This window comes from Apodemus sylvaticus, chromosome 9, assembly GCF_947179515.1.
Source record: "Apodemus sylvaticus chromosome 9, mApoSyl1.1, whole genome shotgun sequence".
Lineage (NCBI taxonomy): Eukaryota > Metazoa > Chordata > Mammalia > Rodentia > Muridae > Apodemus > Apodemus sylvaticus.
The window spans coordinates 40784474-40809538 of NC_067480.1; the positions used below are offsets into that span (position 1 = coordinate 40784474).

At 45.4% G+C, this 25065-nt stretch overlaps 3 non-coding genes across 3 annotated transcripts; all 3 read right to left on the reverse strand.

Moving 5' to 3' along the window:
* Positions 1–2385: 2385 nt before the first annotated feature.
* On the reverse strand, positions 2386–2576 carry LOC127693153 (U2 spliceosomal RNA). Its single transcript, XR_007979626.1, has one exon. It is a non-coding gene; the product is annotated as a U2 spliceosomal RNA (small nuclear RNA).
* Positions 2577–9386: 6810 nt separating this feature from the next.
* LOC127693165 (U2 spliceosomal RNA) lies at positions 9387–9577 on the reverse strand. The gene has a single exon (XR_007979630.1). It is a non-coding gene; the product is annotated as a U2 spliceosomal RNA (small nuclear RNA).
* Positions 9578–20709: 11132 nt separating this feature from the next.
* On the reverse strand, positions 20710–20900 carry LOC127693173 (U2 spliceosomal RNA). The gene has a single exon (XR_007979636.1). It is a non-coding gene; the product is annotated as a U2 spliceosomal RNA (small nuclear RNA).
* Between the last annotated feature and the right edge of the window lie 4165 nt (positions 20901–25065).

Below are 25065 nucleotides of genomic sequence, written 5' to 3' on the forward strand. Positions count from 1 at the left end.
AGGTTTATGCATATTTTTTTGTCAGCTCTGAGGGGCCCTTGAGAAGCATAGACTCCTTGGTATTGTGGGAGGGCTGGCCTTGCAGAGGTGAGAAGGGAAAGAGGGCCTAGATGTCAACTCTCTTGCAATCATTGATTGTCTTTTACATTGGGAAGGTGTTTGTTGCCGCAGGAGAGTTGTAACAGTGCAGTTCATTATGAGGGCACTGAAGGGAGTTGGGACTTTTCAGGATCCATAGTTGAGGCAGCAAGCAGACTTAGAGCCCAGGCACGCCGGACAAGCTTGAAGCAAGGTTGTGGTTGAGTCATTCCACAAACAGACCGTCCATAAAAGATAAGGGGCATGCCTGGGAAATCTCCTATGGGTCATACACTATCTGGACTGGAGTCTCCTGTCTCTTGTCCCTTGGATGCAGTTTACTAATGTCAAAGTGACCTTCCTGCTAACAAAAACAAACTGCCCTCCTACATTGCTGACAGCCCGATCTGCACGTATGCCAAAAAAACCCCCACCCTGCGCGCCAGAATCCCCCACCAATGTTTGAATCAGCAAATCATGTGTAACCACGCCAAACCCCCCTGAAAACCCCCCTGACTTTTCCTATATAAACCCCTAACTTTTGAACCTCAGGGTCGACTCCTCTGTCTCCTGTGTGAGATGCGTGTCGGCCCAGAGCTCTGATAATAAACTACCTCATGCGTTTGCATTAAGTCGGTCTCTCACGTTTCCTTGGGTGTACACTATCCCGAGAATAGAGTGGGGGTCTCCCCAAAAGGAGGTCCTACAGGGAATGCGGTTGGATACAGCAGTAGAGTCACCTATGGATTTATAGTTAACTACGACAATAGACTCAAACAGAAAAGATGGGGCTGAGGTAAGACTGGCACGCAAAAGGAAAGGTGCCTCCAGGTACAGGTCAGGAGTTTGCACCCCTTTTCTTTTAAAAGCTCTTTAAATTTTATTTTATATGTCTCAGTGGGTTACTTGCATATATGTCTTACACATGATCATCTTATTAGATGCTAAAAAGGAGCTTGAGAACTAGCTCAGAGGTTAAGGGCACTGCCTAGACAGTAGTCCTATGGGAGCCAATACCTTCTGACTTCCATGGGCACCAGGCACCCAGGTAGTACACAGACATATATCCAAGCAACACACTCATACACATAAGGTAAAATATTTTTTATTCCCTCTTATCTGGACCACAGATTGCCCTCCCACCAGTGTCCTCTACACCCTGCCCCCCAACTACCCTTCCTCCTCCACATTCAGGCAATCTGGGCTTCACAGCTGAGGGAGGGAATGCTTGTGTGGAAGCATGAAGGACCTGGACATAAAAGACGTGAACAAAACAACCACAGACTAAAAGACTCTAATGTCTAGATGACCTGGCTTCCTTCTTGCCAATACTGCAGGTATTTGCTTGCCTATGGGGGTCTTCAAGACCGGTCCTAATTTATAATATCCAATTCAATATGAATGCCAAGAATGATACCTTACTTACCATGAGAATGTGCATCCTGCTCTGCCCACAGCCCTGTTTCCTCTTAGTTCTCTAGTTTCCACCCTTCTGCCCTGCTTCTTGCTAAAAAATGAATAACAAAGAAACAGGCATGTATGGGCACAGGCGAACACACACACACACACACACACACACACACACGGGGGTGGGGGGGAGAAAGAGAGTTTTCACAATGTCATTTTTAGTGACACTGGCTTCCTTCCTCAAGTCTCATTATTTCAGATACAACTGAGTAATACAAGAACAATAGTGAAAACTTTTTTTAAAAAAAAATGAAGTGGCCCTTTAAGTAGCACAGACCTCTAATGCTTAATTTTACTTATGCAAATATCCAAAAACCAGAGAAAAGGGTGTAACAAAAAATAAGTGGCAAACACGCAACACAAGTATAGGTTAGGCACGTCACTTCTGTAATAGTGCAAAAACTATGTATCTTGTTGGATTGTATTTTGTAGCAACTTAGCCTGAGACTGCAGCAAAAAGGAGATAAACAGACTTCTACCAACCACCATACAACATGATCTATTAAGTTCTGCTACAACACATGAATCAGAAAGACAATCACATATACACATTACATAAGCCCACTTAGAAAAGAAAAGATGAAAGCCTTAGCTTCTTCCCACCTAGTCGCAGTTACAGTGCATTGACTGTGCAGAGAACTACAAAACTTAAGGAAATAGGATGCTCTGCCTTAAAGGCCCGATAATTAAAACAAGAACCCTGAATACCGGGGCTGGAAAGAACCTTCTATAACGAGATCCAAAGGTCTTTTCTGGAGACCTGAAAACAGCTACAGCATACTGCCACCTCTAGCATTCACTCAGTAGCTAGTCTTACATTTAACCAGTATTATTCCCCAGAGGGGGTGCACCGTTCCTGGAGGTACTGCAATACCAGGTCGATGCGTGGAGTGGACGGAGCAAGCTCCTATTCCAACTCCTAGTTCCAAAAATCCATTTAATATATTGTCCTCGGATAGAGGACGTATCAGATATTAAACTGATAAGAACAGATACTACACTTGATCTTAGCCAAAAGGCCGAGAAGCGATACCAAAGCCACTGTATACAGCCATGCCCTGCGCCCACGAGACACATTAACATCGTGGTGACTGCTTACAACCCTCACTTCCTGCCTTTCCCGAGGCTTCTTCCTCCTCCCGTCCACGTCCGCATCCTCCACACCCCACTCCCTCTCCAGCAACCACAGCTTCAGCTACAATTTCCACGACCCCGGCTCTCCCAGGGTTCCCCGGCGCGCACGCCAATTTTAATTTGCATGTCCCGCCCCCTCTGGAAGGACCTAGGGACGCACGCCCAGCCCAGTGCACGTCGCCAAGACTCTCGCGAGGAGGCAGGACATGCAAATCAGCTCCTCCAGGCGGCCTCAGCGGTTCACAGACGGACTCAGACAATTCCGGTTTGTAATCCACCGGAAATAGAGGGACCTAAAGGGGGCAGGTCTACGGCCAGATCCACCCAGAAGCCCTGAGGCAGAAAGAGGAGGAATGGTGGTAGATCGCCTTGGCTTAAGGAAGATTTTCCATGTTGAGAGGCTGACTCCGAGTGCGTTGGGAGGCGCAGGGAGTCTGGTTGGGAGTGGTTTTCTGTTAAGTGTTCCCACAATGTTGTCAAGGTAAACTTATTTAGGTAAAAACTGTAATAAATGTTAACCAAAAAAAAAAAAAAAGTCATATATTGAAATTCCTTAGTAAATTGTGTGATGTCAGGAACTGTGTTCCTTCAGTTTTCAGGCTAAAAAATGCCAATGGTTAATATGATCAAATACAATAATAATGCAGGGATCAATATTTGGCACTTGATAGTGACTAGGCAGACTCACTACTCTTACTAGCAGAGCCCTTACAGGTTGAGAGATCTTTGCCACCCAGAACCTTAGGTCATTTTCAATTAAAGGACAGTAGGTTACAGATGGAGACTTACAGAGGAGTCAAACATAATCCTGATGGGAATTTACCCAGAAATTATACTGAAGAGTCGTATGTTCTGATCTGGTTCTGTGTCTCTTTGAGTGTTATAGGGAATAAAGCTGGATAGGATACGGTAGACTTTACAATCCCAGTAATTGGAAACTGCAGGATGGAGGATCCCGTCAAGTAAAGCCTAAACTAGATGAGACCCAGCCTCAAGTAAAAGACAATTTGCTAAATATAAAGGGCAAAATACTAAAAAAGCACAGTTCTAAATGTGTTTATGTGGGGCTGGAGAAATGGCTCAGCGGTTAAGAGAACTGACTGTTCTAGAGGTCCTGAGTTCAATTCCTGGCAACCACATGGTGGCTCACAACCATCTGTAATGGAGTCTGATGCCCTCTCCTGGTGTGTCTGAAGAGAGCAACTGTGTATTCACATACATAAAATAAACCTTAAAAAAAAAAATCATGTGCTCCCACTGAGAAAAAAATAAATTAAAAAAAAGCGTTTATGTGTAAGTACTCATATTTATAGGATCTGTGCTTAGAATTGCCCCCAAAGACTTTGGGACCTCTGATGCCAAACACAAACCCGTGGTGATTCATTCTGTTCAACAGTTTTTGTTGTGTTTTCTTATATTGGTAACATTGTATCATCTTGAAACCAGCACCTACTTAATGAATTTTCATTAGCATTTAGTTCATTTAGGAAAAGGTGTAGCAGAAATTTCCCTGTCCAATTAGTTTAAATATTAATACAAGATTGGACAGGGAAAGGGGAGGTGGAGTTAAGAGTTTCAGAGGCAGAGGATGGAAGAAGAGAAGGAAGGAAGATGGAAGAATAGGACGACCCAGATTCCAGGTGGCTCTAAATAGCCACAGGTAGCTATGAATATCATACAAGAGATGGATAAATACAGGACAGTCTGTCTTATCTAGGTGGGCAATTTATATCAATATCAACTGGCTCTGAAATTATTGTGTGGGAATCTTGTAAATTGAGAAGTTATTGATATATAAGTCTGACTGATTAATTATAAGCCTCTAGAGTTTTGATTTTTCCGGGTTACTGGGATTTGGGACCGCTAGGGAGTGGATGGCTGGGAATGTGAACAGTAGCCAGTGCGAGAGAACCAGGATCATCCTTGAGGCAGAGGCGGTGAGACTGCAGGGCCAGTGACTAGCTGGTGACTGACTGCACGGGGTGCCACTTTTTCAATATTTCCCGCTACAGAAAGGCACCTGTGATGGTTTGAATAAGAAAGGCCCCAAAGACTCGCATGCATGAATGCTCAGTCGTCAGGCAGTGGAGTGTTTGAGAGGATCACATGTTGGAGGAAGTGTATCACTGGGGTGGGTAGTCTTTGAGGTTTCAAAAGCCCATGCCAAACCCAGAATCTCTTTTTCTGCCTGTGCACCAGGAATTAGCTCTCAGCTGTTGGTCCAGAGCCTACCTGCATGCTAACATGCTTCCCACCATGATGATAATGGGCTACACCTCTGAAGTTGTAAACCAGCCCCAGTGAGAGTGCCTTTTCTTCCAAGAACTGTTCATGGTGCAGCAACAGAACAGTGACTGAGATTGTACACCATTAAACAGGCCATGCTTAAGTTTTGTCAGATTTCTCAGTGAGACCTTTGAGGGCTTGGAATACTTAGGACTATCCTTGCAGAGATGGAAAAAGATTTGAGGCCAGATACTTGTGATCATGATTCTTATCAGCGCCAGGAAGGCTATGACAGGAAAGCTGTGTTCGTTAAAAAACAAAACAAAACAAACAAAAAACAATAAAATGGGATTACTGGGTACACTTGTATCGTTAACGCCATCTGCTGTTGCAGGCTCTGCCTGTGTTCCCCAGAATTTGTTTCATTTATCCAGGACAATTCCCCTAAATCTTTTACTCCATAAAACCTATCCTTGGCAGTGATGTCATCTGTGCTTTACAACACTGTAGGTGCCTTCTATGTTATCCTAGGGCCAGGCCAATCCTGACTCCTACAGATGCTATGTTTACCTCAGTCAATCTCCCTAGGCCCTAAACTTGGGCACTATCTCTGAGTAAGCAGTACTCATCTTTAAGAAAGAAGCCAGATGTACTTTGTAAAGAATTTCAATGTAAACATGTGTTAAATTTCTTGTACACTTGAAACTGAGATAACTGTTATCAGAAAACCGTTTCTTCTTTCCTCCAAATTGTGCTGTGTTTAAATACAGCTAAAATAAACCAGCTGGTGTCAGACTCTGGATGTTTGAACCAGTGATAGCAACTAAACTGAACTGAACCAAGTTTCATTCTTCCCTTGCCCAGATCATTTCCCTGTAGTAGACCCCCACCGACACACACAGACACACACACAACACACACACACACAGAGTTTGCATTTTCACTGAGGATGAATAGTTTGTCAGGGGCTAGGAAGATGACTCAGTGGTTAATCTTCCAGAGGTCCTGAGTTCAGTTCCCAGCAACCACATGATGGCTTACAACCATCTGTAATGGGATCCGATATCCTCTTCTGGGGTGTCTGAAGACAGCTACATTGTACTCATATAAATAAAATAAATAAATTTTAAAAGTAAATAAATAAAATTAAAAAAAATAGTTTGTCATCTTTACATTCCATAAACTACTAAGTTAATCCCACAGATGTGAGGACAAAGACCATCAACCCAAATAATTAAAACAAACCATTAAAACTTTTTAAAAATCCATGTACTGGAACTATATCTCCCTAAAGTTGAGACTCAAGAGATCTGCAGTGGACTGGGGAAGATAAAAGTGTTTATAGCTCAGGGAATAAGGGGTTTCCAACTGGGGAAAACGGCAGGCATATAGGTGGGATGACAGAAGCAGATCAAAAGCATAAGTTGGCCATAACGACCTTTTATGAAGCAAAGGTGTTGCAAGGCGGTTATAACAACAGGTGGTCATACCAATGGGTGGTCATACCAACGGGTGGTCATAACAACCTTTTTTTAAAAGATTTTTATTCATTTTATGTATATGAGTGTTTTATTTACACATACACCTATGTGCCAGAGGAGGGTATTAGACCCCATTTCAGATGATTGTGAGCCACCATGTGGTTGCTGGGAACTGAACTCAGGACCTCTTGGAAGAGTAGCCAGTGCTCTTAACCACTGAGCCATCTCTGCAGCCAAACCTTTTTCATACATACATACATACATATAAATTTTTTTATTCGATATATTTTTTATTTACATTTCAAATGATTTCCCCTTTTCTGGCTCCCCACTCCCTGAAAGTCCCATAAGCCCTCTTCCCTCCCCTGTTCCCCCATCAACCCCTTCCCACTTCCCTGTTCTGGTATTCCCCTATACTGCTACAATGAGTCTTTCCAGAACCAGGGGCCACTCCTCCGTTCTTCTTGGATATCATTTGATGTGTGGATTATGTTTTGGGTATTCCAATTTTCTAGGCTAATATCCACTTATCAGTGAGTGCATACCATGATTGATCTTTTGAGACTGGGTTACCTCACTTAGTATGATGTTCTCCAGCTCCATCCATTTGTCTAGGAATTTCATGAATTCATTGTTTCTAATGGCTGAATAGTAATCCATTGTGTATATATACCACATTTTTTGTATCCATTCCTCCCTTGAGGGACACCTAGGTTCTTTCCAGCTTCTGGCTATTATAAATAGGGCTGCTATGAACATAGTGGAGCACGTATCCTTATTACATGCTGGAGAATCCTCTGGGTATATGCCCAGGAATGGTATAGCAGGATCCTCCGGAAGTGACGTGCCCAGTTTTCTGAGGAACTGCCACATATAAATTTTTAATATATATAATATATATTAAAATTTATTTATTTTTTTGTATATTGACAATGTTGCTGTCTTCAGACACACCAGAAGAGGGCATCAGGTCACACTATAGATGGTTGTGAGCTACCATGTGATTGCTGGGAATTGAACTCAGGACCTCTGGAAGAGCAGTCAGCCATCTCTCCAGCCCCTATGATATTTTGAAACAAGGGCATGACTGCCATTTCCTGGAAGAGGCAGTACAGAACCATTTGTAATTAAGGTTACAGGTGGAGCACAGCCCAATCCCTGAGAAACAAATTTAATGCTAAATAGAAATGAACCTATTTTGTCTCTACTATAATATGGCTTTCCAGGCTAAGATGAAGGTAGGTTGGTTATCAATAATGTGATCATAAACATTTGGTAAAATGAATACTTCCAGAGGTCACAACTGCTTATGTAAGGATCTGTTGAAAGTACACATACAGCATTGTTCCCAGCACGTCTTGTAGAGTTCCTACAGACTTGGGGCCCTGACAGGATCTCAGAGTGGCAACTCCTTGTGGGGACCAGTTCTTTCTGTCAGAGAGCAGCATCTCCTTGAACACACACACACACACACACACACACACACACATAGTCACTAATTGGTGCACAGCTGTGGGAGCTGATTTATCTGTGACAGGAGAGTTTATATAGAGTATTTCTGGATGAGCAGTGCAGTTAAACATGGCCGCCTTTTGCCTTCCCAGGGCCATGCATCTTGTACTTACAGATGATTTTCCTTAGGGGACTATCACTCTCCTACTTAGTCTAAGATTTCCTGTCTTCTTCCTCTTCTCTTGAGCACTGTGTGAATATGCTTAAGACTTGTACCACTTATAAAGCCCCATTCCCTCTCTCAGCACAAGACCATTACTTTTGTTCTGTCCCAACAAGGCTCAAGCCCAGGCCTGCTTGTTGGATGGCTGTGAAGGAGCTATTCTCTGAGTTAACTAGAAGAAAAGATGTGCAGGACAGAGCTACTGTAGGCATGAATGCGTCACTAACTCAGCCCAGGGTGAAAGCAGATTGGATCGCAGGTGTGCACCACAACACTCACTCCCTGGACCGAATCAACCAGCGACAGAGCCATGGCACATTCGGGCAATCTGGGCTTCACAGCTGAGGGAGGGAATGCTTGTGTGGAAGCATGAAGGACCTGGACATAAAAAACGTGAACAAAACAACCACAGACTATGACCTGGCTTTCTTCTTGCCAATACTGCAGGTATTTGCTTGCCTATGGGGGTCTTCAAGACCGGTCCTAATTTATAACATTCAATTCAATATGAATGCCAGGAATGATACCTTACCATGAGAATGTGCATCCTGCTCTGCCCATAGCCCTGTTTCCTCTTCCTTCCCTAGTTTCCACCCTTCTGACCTGCTTCTTGCTAAAAAATGAATAACAAACAGGCATGTATGGGCGCAGGCGAACACACACACACACACACACACACACACACGGGGGGGGGGAGAGAAAGAGAGTTTTTACAATGTCATTTTTAGTGACACTGGCTTCCTTCCTCAAGTCTCATTATTTCAGATACAACTGAGTAATACATGAACAATAGTGAAAACTTTTTTTAAAAAAAAATGAAGTGGCCCTTTAAGTAGCACAGACCTCTAATGCTTAATTTTACTTATGTAAATATCCAAAAACCAGAGAAAAGGGTGTAACAAAAAAATAAGTGGCAATCACGCAACACAAGTATAGGTTAGGCGCGTCACTTCTCTAATAGTGCAAAAACTATGTATCTTGTTGGATTGTATTTTGTAGCAACTTAGCCTGAGAATGTAGCAAAAAGGAGATAAACAGACTTCTACCAACCACCGTACATCAAGATCTGCTAAGTTCTGCTACAACTTATGAATCAGAAAGACAATCACACATACACATTACATAAACCCACTTTAAAAAGAAAAGACTAGATGAAAGCCTTAGCTTCTTCCCACCTAGTCGCAGTTACAATGCATTGGCTGAGAGGGCTACAAAACTTGAGATCCAACCGTCTTTTCTAGAGATCTGAAAAAACCTACAGCATATTGTCAGCAGTAGTATACGCTCAGTAAACAGTCTTATATTTAACCAGTATTATTCCCCAGGGGGGGTGCACCGTTCCTGGAGGTACTGCAATACCAGGTCGATGCGTGGAGTGGACGGAGCAAGCTCCTATTCCAACTCCTAGTTCCAAAAATCCATTTAATATATTGTCCTCGGATAGAGGACGTATCAGATATTAAACTGATAAGAACAGATACTACACTTGATCTTAGCCAAAAGGCCGAGAAGCGATACTGAAGCTACTGTATGCAGCCATGCCCTGCGCCCACCAGACACATTAACATCGTGGTGACTGCTTACAACCCTCACTTCCTGCCTTTCCCGCGGCTTCTTCCTCCTCCCGTCCACGTCCGCATCCTCCACACCCCACTCCCTCTCCAGCAACCACAGCTTCAGCTACAATTTCCACGACCCCGGCTCTCCCGGCGTTCCCGAGCGCGCACGCCAATTTTTATTTGCATGCCCCGCCCCTCGCGAGGGGCGTGGCGGCTCCGTCCCGGACCTCCTCTTGGCTGCCTCAGCCCGGCTTTTAGGACTGCTGGGAACACGCCTACTTCGAACTCTTACGAGGAAGGGTGCAGCCTAGTGGTGGTCGATGCTCCAAAGGAGATGCTGTGGCGGATGGTGGCAGAAAGGGGGACACCTACTGTTCCTAGTTTGCCTTTGCGTGAGCTGGTACGAGCTTCCCCGGTCTGCGGAGAGGCAGCTTCTGAATCGAGAGGGCGGCGCAAGGATGGGTTATCTGGCGCGCGCGCAGCGGGTCTTCCCACTGGGCACTGCGCTTGCGCGTCCCCCCCCCCCAATCCTGAAGCTTGTTGACTCTGCGCTCTCCCCTCCCTCACCTGGTCACTTAGCAACCGAACCTCGTGGGTGTCTCTGCCTTCTACCGCTTCTGCGCCTGCCCAAGTTAGATATTTGGTATTTTACCTAATCTTGCTAGTAGCAGTGGGGCAGGCTCCGGGAAAATGCTGTATACATTCCATCCTCGGATATTCTTAAAGACCTTTACCCAGGATGCTGGAAACATGGCTGAGTGGTTAGGAGCACTGACCTACTCTTGCAGGTTCTAGAGTCGGTAACCATCTTTACATGATGCCTCACAACTGTCAGGTTGTAGGGGATTCAAAACCATCTTCCGGAAGCCGGGCGGTGGTGGCGCGTGCCTGTAATCCCAGCACTTGGGAGGCAGAGGCAGGCGGATTTCTGAATTCGAGGACAGCCTGGTCTACAGAGTGAGTTCCAGGACAGCCAGGGCTACACAGAGAAACCCTGTCTCGAAAAAACCAACCAACCAACCAAACAAACAAAACAAAAAAAAAAACAAAAAAAAACATCTTCGGGCATCTGTGGACAACAGGCTCACACGAGGTACACATGCAGCCAAAATAGCCATACACATACAATTCATCTTTAAAATTTTTATTGGCCTCATCACATATTAGAATGTCTGGACAAGTAGGATGAAGCAGAGTTACATTTTATTAAGCTTGTAAACTTATTTAAGTATAGGTGCGCAGGAAAAGGACTGCACACTCAAGTGTGGATGTGGACCTCTCAAGATAGTCTCCTGCATGTCTTTTATTTTATTTATTTATTTATTTAGTGTATATGAGTACACTATAGCTGTACAGATGGTTGAGAGCCATCATGTGGTTGCTGGGAGTTGAATTCAGGACCTCTGCTCCCTCTGGCACTAAGATTTAGTTATTATATTATTATTATATGTAAGTACACTGTAGCTGTCTTCAGACACACCAGAAGAGGGCATCAGATATCATAACAGATGGTTGTGAGCCACCATGTGGTTGCTGGGAATTGAACTCAGGACCTTCAGAAGAGCAGTCAATGTTCTTAACCGCTGAGCGATCTCTCCAGCCCCCAGTCTCCTGTGGGTCTTAGCAGTAGCCATGTGTATGATTTTTATGTTGTATAAACATTGCTCCCCAATTATCCCCTGATTAATCAGGGGAATAAAACTGACTGACCAGCCAATGACTAAGCAAGGCAAAGAAACAGGCTGGGCTTCCAGCTAGGGGAGAGGGGAGGCGGGGACTTAGTTGAGGGGAGAGTCCAGGAGACCTCCTGAGAAAACGCCTTGGGCCCAGAGAGCCAGATCGCTACTAAAATGCAAGTGTATCTCCTGGAGTTTGACTGGGAGGTAGCCAGATTTGAGGATTAAAACAGAGTAATACTGCTCAGTTGTTGTGCCCTTAAAGCTTGTTAAATAAATATAGTAGTCCAGTCTCAATTATTTGAGAGCTAGCTGAGTTAAGAGGCAAACTTCAACAAATACTTACAAAATAGCTACTAACAGGGTTGTAGAGATGGCTCAGCTGTTAAGAGCACTGGCTGCCCTTCCGAAGGTCCTGAGTTTAATTCCCAGCAACCACGTGGTGGCTCAAATTCATCTGTAATGGGATCTGATTCTCTCTTTTGATGTGCATGAAAAACCGAGCACTTATACACATAAAATAAATAAAAATCTTTTTTAAAAAGCCACTAACGGGGCTGGAGAGATGGCTCGGCAGTTAAGAGCACTGACTGCTCTTCCAAAGGTCCTGAGTTCAAATCCCAGCAACCACATGGTGGCTCACAACCATCTGTAATGAGATCTGATGCCCTCTTCTGGAGTGTCTGTAGACAGCTACAGTGTACTTACACATAATCAATCAATCAGTCAATCAATCTTTTTCTATAGAGCCACTAATGTAGGAATAGTGTCTCCATATAGGCATTTCACTGGAAATTTTGTTGATTATGTTTGACTCTCAACTTGCAAAAAACTTGAACTGAATTCCAGGAAGAAAACCTCCACCATCTTCCCAAGTGCTCTATAATCACCACCACCACTACCACATTTTTCCTTTACAGGGGTTCCTCTGTGTAGCCCTGGCTGTCCTGGAATTTTCCCTGTAGACCAGGCTGGCCTGGTCTAAGCTCACAAAGATCCATCTGTTTCTGCCCCCAGTGTGGGGACGTGATGGCCAGACCTGACCCACAGCGCTGTGTTTTCGCTTGCCTAGCAGTGAACTGCTCTACCCTAGCCAGAGTGTGCAGACCTGCGCAATAACTTACAGTTTCCTGGTGATGACTAAAGAGGCAACACAGAGCCGGGCATCCCGTAAGGGGCCGTTGACTCCCCCCCCTCCCCCAGGAGTGCCTGGAAGATCCTAGTGGCCTGCAGGTGACATGAGAATGGTGGGCTGTAGGTTTTAACAGCTGCCTTTGTTGCTGTGCAACCTGCTTATTGTTATGGGAACAGGATGCAATGATCGTCTTCTTACTATATAGTGGGAAAGAAACAACTGAGGGAGGTAAAACAATTTTCCAGCCCAGCTGTGGTTCCAGGGAGAGCTGTAGTGAACACCTTTCTGATGTCTGACTTTAAAACCCGTCTTAACACCCCTACCCCACCCCAACCCCATCCCACCCCACTTCTGCACACTATGCTGTTTGGCTCTAAGACTCCCCTCCTTCTGCTAGCAATAAGAATAAAAACATTTCACCGACATTTGAATTGTCTAAATCTTTGGTCTTTCACAGTGAATTCAAGTGCCACAGTACCAGTGCTGGGATTAAAGGCGCATACCCCCCATCCCAGCACCCTTCTTTCTATCCCTCGGGTATTTATAAAAAGTAAAGATTGATCACATTTCCCTCTGGCCTCACTGACTTAGATAAACCTCATCAGGGCTTTGCAGGTGCGCCGGCCCTTGCTCTGTGCTCTGTGGATCATGTGTGGTAGTAATCATTTCTTGGGTGTTTGGACAATGGGTAGGTGGTGATGTGTTAGCACTGACCAGAGAGGCATTTGGGAGGCTGCTGGCCTGGCACAGGGGGCAGGGAATAAGATGTGGCAGTTGGTGGCACAGCATGAGAGACTATTGCTGGGGCTGTTGTAGACGATTTCATTCCAGGTCAAGGCCCTGGGAGAGGAAGGGATGTTTCTTCCACAGTTAACCTTGGCCTGTCCCACCCTTCATTTTAGTTGAATTTATGTTGTGTTTGTAAGTGTCCCAAGAAGTTAAATACCAAAACAAAAAGGTAGGTATATTTTTTGAGCCAACATCAAAGACAACATCTAGGGAACACACGTCCAACAACATGAACTCTGGAAGGTGTGGTTCCCTTTAAAGCAGTGATTGTCACCTTCCTAATCCTGCATGTGACCCTTTAATACAGTCCCCCCAGTCATACAATTATTACACTGCTAATCCATAGCTGTAATTTTTCTACTGCTATGAGTCATACTGTCAATATCTGTGTTTTCCGATGGTCTTAGGTGACCCCTTTGAAAGGGTCATTCGCCCCCCTGGAGGGGTCCAGACCCACAGGCTGAGCACCGCTGCTCTAAAGAGATTCATGAGACCTTTATCGTCCCAAGAAGAAAGTAGAGTGGAGTTTGGTATTACAATCCTGTAACTGACCACCTGGGCAGTGGAGGTAGGAACCATCTGTAATGGGAGCCAATGCCCTCTTCTGGTGTGCATGAAGACAAAGCACTCATATATATTAAATATAAATAACATTTATTTAAAAATAAATAACATTTAAGAAAATATTTGTGTACTTGTGCACTTGCATGAGTATATGTGTAACATGTGCGTCCAAGTGGCCTTGGGAAGTCAGAGGGTCATTGGATAGATACGAGTCCTGGGAGCAGAACCCAGGTCCTTTGCAAGAGCACTAAGTCTTCTTAAACAATGAACCATCTCTTTACCCCCAGATTTTTTTCTTAATGTGATAGTTTTGTCTTTGATGGGCTTCTTCTCTCCCTAGTGATGCAGATACAGGCCGGGTTAGACTAGATTAAAGCAGATACGGGCGGGTTTATTAGGAGGTAGCTCTTGAATAGAGGTCAGAGAAGTCAGGACACCGTCCCAGCTCCTAGCTGCATGTCATCACGCCCCGCCTAAGCTCTGTAAAACCCCCTTGCTTTAGCAGGGATGAGTGACTTCTCTTGGAGGGGTGGGGAAGGAGGGCAGATGGGGTTTCCCAGTCTGTGCAGGGGCGAGCATGGGTTCCAGTTTTAACAGTCTTGTCATTTCTGAATATAAAATCATTCCTTTTCATAGTAAAAAAAGGCACTTTAGTTTTGTTTTTCAGTGCAAAGGGTGGGAGTGGGGTTTGAATTCAGAGCTTTGCCATGCCAGGGAAGTGATACCCCAGTAAGTCACACCCCTGACACTTCTTTCACACATAGTCCAGTCAGTAACTCTTTTCTTTCAAGGCTTGTGAATTCTGATACAAGAGTCCCAACCCAGGATTTCATGCTCCCTGGACCCCTGAATCTGGCTTCTCCATTAATGCATTCTGGCCCTGACTCCCTCAGAGGCCAAGGACTATGGTTCCCAAACCTTTAGGACTTTCCTGGCTCTCATGTCCTGACAGGGTGAAGTGGGCCAGACCTCAGAAATGGGTTCCAGGTTTCAGGAAGGGCAATAAAAACCGTCTTGGCACAGTTCACAGTCATTTCTGTCGATGGCAGTGACCATGTAGGCATTTCTGTCAGGGGAGTAGAAGGACAAAGGGACTGGAGCTGTCTGTCCTGGAACTCTCTGGCCTTGAACTCAGAGACCCACCTGCCTCTGCCTCTGCCTCTGGAGTGGTGGAACTAAAGGCCTGCTACCCTTCCACCTGACCAGTCAATGTCCGCGCTTCCATGAAGGCCTCCGTGGGCTCCCAGCTCCGTGCAAACGGCAGACGGAGATATCAGCTCCCATGTGGACCTCTCGCAGCTCCCACAGCGTGGCCATAGCGGAGTTCTTTGTTGCCTCCCACCCTTTCTGTTTCAGTGCTTCCTGGCCCTAGTAGACCCCAGCAAATGTGTGGGTAATTGCTGAAAGTAGATTTCTGGGCCGGTGAGAATGCTCAGTGGATACTGGCCCTTGCTGAACAGATCCAGTGCCTGAGTTCTATCCACGGAGTCCCCAGAAAGGTGACAGGAGAGAACTCCACACAGTTTCACACTCCTCTGACCGCCACATGGCTCATAAGTACTTCCTCCATCACACACACACACACACACACACACACACACACACACACACACAACACACACACACACACAAACGATAATAAAGTAGAGAGAGGGACTGAGACGATGATGGTAAGAGCACTTGCTCTTCTTCCAGATGACCCCAGTTTAGATCCCTTGATTCACAGCCTGGAACGCTAACCCCGGGGATCTGGTGCCCTCTGCTGGTTTCTGCAGTTCATAGCATGCAGCCGACACAAACACATTTCACATAAAAATAAATCTAAATATTTTCTGTCAAATAATTTACTTTAATATGATTTGATCCAAGAAAACGAACAGGGCGTTATCTCTATCCTCATTCTTAAACTAGGAGCGGCTCAGTCACGAGACGTCAGAAGGAGGCAACCTGACCCTTTGCCCAAATTTTCTTCTAGACAGTGACAGTCCATGGGGGCAGCACCAGGTACTTGTTTTAAGACCTCCCGTTGGCCCTGGCTGGGACTTGGTACGTGGAGGGTTGCTTGAGAAAATCCTCCTCTTTGGGTAGTTTTATCTGCCCTTCACATCTGCCCCTCCACACACATACTAACCTCTAGAGGAAAGTTGTATTTTCTTCATTCAAAACAAAACAAACAAAACAAAACCCCCAAAAACTAGTATATGAAAATTGGATCTCGCCAGGCAGTGGTGGCGCACACATTTAATCCCAGCACTTGGAGGCAGAAGCAGGCAGATTTCTGAGTTTGAGGCCAGCCTGGTCTACAGAATGAGTTCAGGACAGCCAGGGGCTACACAGAGAAACCCTGTTTCGGAAGGAAGGAAGGAAGGAAGGAAGGAAGGAAGGAAGGAAGGAAGGAAGGAAGGAAGGAAGGGAGAGAGAGATGAGAGAGAGAGAGGAGAGAGAGAGGAGAGAGAGAGAGAGAGAGAAAGAAAGAGAAAGAAAGAAAGAAAGAAAGAAAGAAAGAAAGAAAGAAAGAAAGAAAGAAAGAAAGAAAGAAAGGAAGAGAAGGGAAGGAAGAAGGAAGAAGGAAGAAGGAAGGAGAAGGAAGAAAGGAAGAAGAAAGGAAGAAGGAAGAAAGGAAGGAGAAGGAAGGAAGGAAGGAAGGAAGGAAGAAGGAAAAAGGAAAGAGAAGAAAGAAGGAAGGAAGGAAGGAAGAAAAGAAAGAAAGAAAAGAAAGAAAGAAAGAAAGGAAGAAGGAAAGAAAGAGGAAAGAAAAGAAAAAGAAAGAAAGAAAGAAAGAAAGTTGGATCTCTGTGACTTCCCATTATATTCTACTCCTCTGATTCAGGTCCTTACCCAACCCAACTGAAAATCTACAGGCTGCCTTATTTCTTCTATACTTTTGAACAAGTCATCAGGCTCGGCGCAAGCACCTTCACTTGCAGAGATGTCAACCTCCCTAGGATCTTCTTGACTGCAGTTAGGTGGTAAAGATGGGATACAAATGCAAATTGCTCGTGTTGAGCTTGGTATACCATGGTCATTCCATAGAGCGACGGCTTCCCAAGCCTTTGGCCAGTGCCGCGTCTTCTGTCCTCACCTCCCTAGGCTTCGCCCCATCTCTGGCCCTCAGCTGCTGCAGCAATCTGTCACCCCAACCCCACACATGGGGATGTAACAAATTCTCTAGGGTGTAATCTTTGACTACTTTTTAAGATATCCAGGGATGCAGGGAGGCTCCTTCGCGCCTGGGATACTTGGAAGTTGGGAAGGAGGTGGAAGTCATGTTGGTGTCAAAGAGATGGGAGGGGGCTGGAGAAGATGGCTCAGCGGTTAAGAGCACTGACTGCTCTTCCGAAGGTCCTGAGTTCAAATCCCAGCAATCACCTGGTGGCTCACAATCATCTGTGATGAGATCTGACGCCCTCTTCTGGTGTGTCTGAAGACAGCTACAGTGTACTTGCATATAATAACGAATAAATCTTTTAAAAAGAGAGAGATGGGAAATGTGAATCTGACATTGAGCAGATTCTGTGCAAGAAAGAGCTAGCCCCTGCTGTCTGTCAATGACTTCCCTCTTTTTCCTTCCACTACCCCTTATATACAGCTGTTAGAAAGATTAATACTGAATCACATAAAAAATAAAACAAAAAACAACAACCCCAGCCTCTGGGGAGAATTAAGAGTTACAATGTCATTCTTCCTAGATTTCTGAAGAATGGACACCCACTTTCCACTTAACTCTTTGCAGATGATCACTGTCGTCTTTTTGACAAATTTCCCCTTTGTGTCGCCTCCCTTCAGGGTTGTTTTATACTACAGCAGGCTTAAACTGCTGGGTGGTTATGTAGTTGCAACCTTGACTCCAAACGGAAAAATTACCTGCAGGAACCAAGTGGGGGACTCACTAGTCTCAGGAGCTAAACCAAAGGTCACATGCCCCAGGAAATGGCAACCTAGATCGGTACACAGGAGTGTAACAAGACCTGGACCGTTGCTGGAGGGTGGAGACCTGTCCAGACCGAATGCACCAAGAAAGATATGTCCAGACTGCAGCGTCCTGCAAGCAGTGTAAAGGGCTCTCTTCTGATAATGCCAACTGCTTTAAAGTTATTTGCACCCTTGTAAGATGACCTTTCACTACCCTCCTGTTAGTAACCCCGATAAAAACTCATCGGTTCACCAAATTGGACATTAGTCTGTTGTGGGCCCCCTTTCTGGGAATGAGTATGAGTTGTGTGTCTCTCGGGAAAAGTCAGTCAGGCCATAGCTGCTTATGGAGTTGTTTTTCTAGGTCAATTAAAGTGGAAAGACTCATCATAAATATGAGTGTCACTATTTTATGTACTAAATAGAAAGGAGAAAACAAGCTGAGTTGTAATTAGTTAAAAACTAACTCGCTTGCAAACTGAGTTAAAAACTAAATTATTGTGTACACAAGAGAGAAACCTAGGAATCAGTAGGACCTTATTCTTAACCTAAGGATTCTTAGCCACAGGATGCCTAGCCCAGAACCTTAAGGCCCAGCCTCTCAGTAGTTGACTTGTGACGCCAGTCTAAAGAGATTGTTGATCTAGAGCCTCACTCCTTATTGTGTAATTGTTATATAAAAATGCTGGCAGGATGTCTATTCTGTTTCCATAATCTCACTTAACCATTGCTTGTTCAGAAAAACAAATAAACCAAGAACAAACAACCAAGCCCCCCCACAACAGAGTTGAAACAATTATGATTTTTGCCTTTAAAAACTTCAATCCTGGTCTTCCCTCTTTGCAGCAGCTCTCAGATTGGACAGGAGGCTGATGCCACAGCACTGCTGAAAAGAAAATTGTTTTTCAGTGGTGGCACACGTCTTGAGAGGCATAGGCAGGAGGATTTCTGAGTTTGAGGTCCCCCTGGTGTACAGAGTGAATTCCAGGACAGCCAGGGCTACACAGAGAAACTCTGTCTCAAAAAAAAAAAAAATTAAATTGAAAGATGTTTTGTTTGGGGCTGGTGTGTCTTTCCCTAGTGGTTCTGAATTCCCACAATAAAGCATTCATGGCTGCTTCCGCCTCAGGCTTCTGCTGCCAAAATCAACTAACCATGCCCACCAAACCGAGTCAATATTGTGACTCTGAGGAACATGCTGAACAGCAGGCAAAAAAGGTTTGCTTCTTAGGTGAGTCTACATCCTACCAAGGTGACATTTGCTACCACAGGCTCCTCACACCTGTGCAAAGCAGTTACAGGCGTTGATTTGGCTTTGATAATATAGTTGGACCTGATGTATATGTATGTGCATGTGTATGTGTGTGTATGTATGTATGTATGTATGTATGTGTTAGGATTCTGTATAAGCTCCACCCCCACAATTACCTGGCAACAGCTGGGTATGCCCCGCCCCACAGTTGCCTGGCAACAGCCAGATAGGCTGGGGCCACTATAAAAGGGGCTGCTTGCCCCTCCTCTCTCTCTTTCAATGCTCTTGTCTCTTGGCACTCTCTCCTCTCTGCCCCCTCGGGCTCTCCTCCCCTCCCCCCTCTCGCCACCTGGTCATGGCTGGCCTCCACTTCTCTACTTTCTCTCTCTCTCTCTCTCTCTCTCTCCTCTCTCTCTCTCTCTGCCTTTCTCTGCCTCCACTACCCCATTAGCTCCCATCCTCTGTCCTGAATAAACTCTACTCTATACCATGTCTGTGTGTGTCTGGTCTCTCGGAGGGGGGGGAGGGGGGGAAGGATGCCTGGGCATGGGCCTGCTGGGGCACCCCATTCCCCACACTGTCGTATACCAAATTCTCTAAACCTCTTTCTCTTTTAATGAACCAACATTTGATGCCAAAACCCGGGAATAACAGTAAGTAAGTATGTATGTATATATGTGTGTATGTATGTGTGTATATATATATGTACATATATATATATACACACATGTGTGTGTGTATCCTGCAATTAAATAAGGTGTAGAAAGAGTGTAGGAAATCTGGGCTGCTTTTGTCTTCTCAGGGCCGTGCCTCTCGTGCTTACAGATGAATTTCCTTAGGAGATCATCTCCTCCTGCACTTAGTCCAAGGTCTCACTTCTTTTCCTGTCTCCCACTTCCTCTTCTCTTGAGCACTGAGTGGGTGTACATGACACTTACACCCACTAAGAAGCCAGATTCCCTTGTCTCCACAGTCCATTACTTCTGTTGTTGGTCAACAAGGGTCAAGCCCAAGTCTGTGGGTGAGTGGTGTGAAAGGTGGCATTCTGTGTGTTATGTATTCCAGGATGGCCTGGAACTCTATGTGTAGATCAGGCTGCTCTTGAACTCACAGGGCCCTGCTTGCCTCTGCCTCCTGAGGGATGGGCTTGGGGCACCCATATATTTGTCTCCAACCAGTAACCAGGGCCTTGAGGGTATATGGCAATCTGGGCTCTTGTAGTTGAGGGAATACGGAAGCATTCAGAACATGTGACAGACAGGACAATGAGTATTTGGAATTGAACCTGGGATTTCTGGGAGAACAGCCAGTGCTCTGTCTGAATCCTAACATTCTTTGACAAGGGTCAAAAAGTCTTAAGACTATAACAGGCTGGAGAGATGGGTCAGAGGTTGAGAGTACTGGTTGCTCTTCCAGAGGTTCTGAGTTCTATAAAGAGATCTGGTGCTCTCTTCTGGCATACAGGCATACAGGCATACATACAGGCAGAATTCTGTATATATAATAAATAAATAAATCTTAAAAAAAAAAACAAAAACAAACCACAAGTGTAAAAACCCTAGAGGTTAGGAGGCCAAGGCAGGTATAAATAAGCACAGCTGTCCTTGACAGCCAGGACAGAATTCATCTGAGATAGGCAACACTTCTGAGTTCCAAGCCACCCATGACTATATAAAGAAGTATTCTCAAAAACACCCAATTCCAAAGAGGGAAAAACAAGTACAAAGGCAATTCTCACTTTAGACAAGAATTATTCCCCAGAGGGGGTGCACCGTTCCTGGAAGTACTGCAATACCAGGCCGATGCGTGGAGTGGACGGAGCAAGCTCCTATTCCAACTTCTAGTTCCAAAAATCCATTTAATATATTGTCCTCGGATAGAGGACGTATCAGATATTAAACTGATAAGAACAGATACTACACTTGATCTTAGCCAAAAGGCCGAGAAGCGATAACCAGCTAGCTTGCCGCAGCCATGCTCCACACCCGCGAGCCACATTTGCATTGTGGTGACCTCTTGTAACCATTATTTCCGACCTTCCACTGATGCCTTCTCTCTTCTCTTTGTTTTCATGTCTTCCACACCTCTATCCTTCTCCAGTACCCACAGCTTCAGTTACAAATTCCACGATCCCGGCTCTCCCCGCCTTCCTGCTCACTCACGGCGAGTCTTATTTGCATTCCCCGCCCCTCACGAGGGGGCGTGGCGACCATACTCTGAGCCGCCTCCTCCCTGCAGCAGCCTCTGCGCGGCACATTTACACTGCAGAGGAAAGCGAGGTGGGAACTGGTTGCTTGAGGAACCGAGGGTTGGTTTTGAGTCAGGGCGGTACGTTCCGCGTCCTTGAAGCTTCCCTCAGTCCTGAGACTGACTGTATGTGACTTGACACCGTGTCCTGCCTTTCTCAAGGGCCATTTAACGACCCAAGGCCTCTCCTGTGACCATCACAAGCGCGATCCTGGGATGTTCTGTCGCCCAGGCATTCGTAGCTCATTCAGCCTTCTGATTCATTCAGCCTTTTGACTCTTACTTCAATCTGTGCTCGTTATTGGCTGAAGTATCATTTGGACTTCTCTCGGTGCGCCAGCCCTTATCAGGTGCGCAAGGTGGAGTAGGTTTTCAGCAAATTTGTGGGAGACTAAACCTTGGGTACATTGTGATGCGAACAGCCCCAGAATCAATTGGGGAGGGATGCTGGCATGATTCAAGGTAAAGATCTGAAGTAGTAGGATACCAAACAGGTGAGAGAGTCAGGTGGAAAAGATGTAAGTCTCTAGGGCCAGGGCAGCAGGCCCTCTCTTCTCATTCATTATGTAGCCCTGGCTGTTCTGAAATTCGATAAGTAGACCAAGCTGGCCACGAACTCTGAGATCACCTGCCTCCTCCTGCCTCTGCCCGGCAATGGGAGGTGTTTTCTGTGCACAACCGTTAAAACGTTTGGTCAAGGGCTGGAGAGATGGCTCAGCAGTTAAGAGCACTGACTTCTCTTCCTGAGCTCAATTCTCAGCAGCCACATGGTGGCTCACAACCATCTGCAATGGGATCTGATGCCATCCTCCGGAGTGTCTGAAGACAGCTTCAGTGTACTCATATACGTAAAATAAATCATGCTTTAATTTTTGTTGTTGTTCAAAGTCAGATACCGTTAATTTTCTGGGTGGATGACTTCAGATTAATTACCTTTTCCATACTTCCCATATGCAACTCCATAGTCCTCAGCTATGTGCTAAAAATGAGTGAGTATTCAGAGTTGCCAGATCTAAGCACGGCGTACAGATTCCCTCTACCATCCCTTCAGCCTGAGCCTCAGGCTCCTGCAGCCTGTCACCCTGACCACCCAGGTTGCAATTGTAACACATTTTCTAGGGTTTTGACTTTATTTTTTTTCTTTTTAAAGATTTATTTACTATTTTTTCTTTGCTTCTTTGTTTTATTTGATATATTTTTTATTTACATTTCAAATGATTTCCCCTTTTCTGCCCCCCCCCCACTCCCCGAAAGTCCCATAAGCCCCCTTCTCTCCCCCTTTTCTCCCATCCACCCCTTCCCACTTCCCTGTTCTGGTTTTGCCCTATACTGCTACACTGAGTCTTTCCAGAACCAGGGTCCACTCCTCCGTTCTTCTTGTACCTCATTTGATGTGTGGATTATGTTTTGGGTATTCCAGTTTTCTAGGTTAATAACCACTTATTAGTGAGTGCATACCATGACTGATCTTTTGAGACTGGGTTACCTCACTTAGTATGATGTTCTCCAGCTCCATCCATTTGCCTAAGAATTTCATGAATTCATTGTTTCCAATGGCTGAATAGTACTCCATTGTGTATATATACCACATTTTTTGCATCCACTCTTCTGTTGAGGGATACCTGGGTTCTTTCCAGTTTCTGGCTATTATAAATAAGGCTGCTATGAACATAGTGGAGCATATATTCTTATTACATGCTGGGGAATCCTCTGGGTATATGCCCAGGAGTGGTATAGCAGGATCTTCCAGAAGTGAGGTGCCCAGTTTTCTGAGGAACTGCCAGACTGATTTCCAGAGTGGTTGTACCAATTTGCAACCCCACCAGCAGTGGAGGAGTGTTCCTCTTTCTTCACATCCTCGCCAACACCTGCTGTCTCCTGAATTTTTAATCTTAGCCATTCTGACTGGTGTAAGGTGAAATCTCAGGGTTTTTTTGATTTGCATTTCCCTAATGACTAATGAAGTTGAGCATTTTTTAAGATGCTTCTCCGACATCTGAAGTTCTTCAGGTGAGAATTCGTTGTTTAACTCTGTACCCCATTTTTAATAGCGTTATTTGGTTTTCTGGGGTCTAACTTCTTGAGTTCTTTATATATATTGGATATTAGCCCTCTATCTGATGTAGGGTTGGTGAAGATCTTTTCCCAATTTGTTGGTTGCCGATTTGTCCTTTTGATGGTGTCCTTTGCCTTACAGAAACTTTGTAATTTTATGAGGTCCCATTTGTCAATTCTTGATCTTAGAGCATACGCTATTGGTGATCTGTTCATTCTCTGCGTGGCTGCGGATCCAGGGGACTAGAAAGGAGGTAGAAAGACAGGCTGGTGACAGAGATGGGACACTTGTTCAGCAGCAATGTTCAGTGCCTGGACACTTTGTGCACAAAAAAGCTGGGCCCTGCTGTCGGGAGTGACTTTGTTTCTGTCTAAGCCCCACCCCACAGTTACCTGACAATAGCCAGGTAGGCCTGGCGTACAATAAAAAGGGCTGCTCAGCCCCTCCTCTATTTCTTACATCTCTTACTCTCCTATCCTCTCTCTTGCACCCTCTTGGGCTCTCCTCCCCCCACCTCTCTCCACGTAGACATGGCGGCCTCTGCTTCTCTATTCTCTCCCTCTCTCTGCCTTTCTCTGCCTCCATTACACTCTTACCTCCCCTCCCCCATGCCCTGAATAAACTGTATTCTATACTATACCGGTGTGTGTCTGGTCCCTCAGGGGGAAGGGAGGTCTTGGCATGGGCCCGCTGGGGCACCCCCTTCCTGCACAGATCATAATCTCTAGCCTCTTTCTCTTTTTATGATCACAACAGACTTCCCCTCTTCTTTTTCAGTGCTCCTTATATACAATCTTTTAGAAAGACTAATAGTGAATTACATAATAAAAGAATCTGTTAGCCAGGCAGTGGTGGCCGTGCCTTTAATCCCAGCACTTGGGAGGCAGAGGCAGATGCAGGCAGATTTCTGAGTTCCAGGCCAGCTTGGTCTACAGAGTGAGTTCCAGGACAGCCAAGGCTACACAGAGAAACCCTGTCTCAAAAAACCAAAACTAACTAACTAAATAAAATCTGTTGCCCTAGCCCTGGCTGCCCACCCCCCACCCCACCCCCACCCCTGCCATGGTCCTTGAGAGTAAGGGGTTAGAAGGCTTGGAAGCAATGACACAGATTCTGGGAGCCACATGAGAGGCAGAACCAGACTCATTTATTGTTATAGAGGACAGTTACTCCCCCCTCGGTCAGTAACTGCTTGTCCTGCAGCGGCCTCCTGCCTCCTGTCGCACGTTCTGTCTTTGTTCATGCCTGGGTTTTCAGGCAGGTTCCAGGATTAGTAAATGTGGATGCACCTGCTGGTGAAGTTTGACTTACATATTTGTTCCCTGAGGAGTATAGAATGATTGAACTTGGTGGACTATGTCCCCTTGGTGAAATTACATACCAAGTAGGGAGTCAGTCAAAAAGACCAAAAGCTAGGGTCACATGCAAGAAGAGACATGTCCTGTATCATCTCGGGTTCTTCTGACAACACGAATCCAGCCTCTGGGTAAACAGAACCCATTCATGTGGAGCCCCTCTCCTTCCTCTCTCTATCCCTGCAAGGGGCAGCTGATAATCCTGCTTTTGCTCACACTTTCCCTTTGTGACAGTGACTCCTCTTCAGGACTGTCCAGACTGCAATGGCTTGTCCTGTGTACTTTTAAACTCGGGACTAAGGTTTCTAGAAACTTCCAGAAGGGTCCAGTTGATGCCTCTCTTTTCTAGAACTCCACAGGTGCTTTTCTCAGTTCAAAAGGAGTTAATAAATATGCTCTCCTGTTCTATCAACTCCTTTCCTGTCAGTAGGTCAACCTGTCTCTTGCTAGACCTAAGCA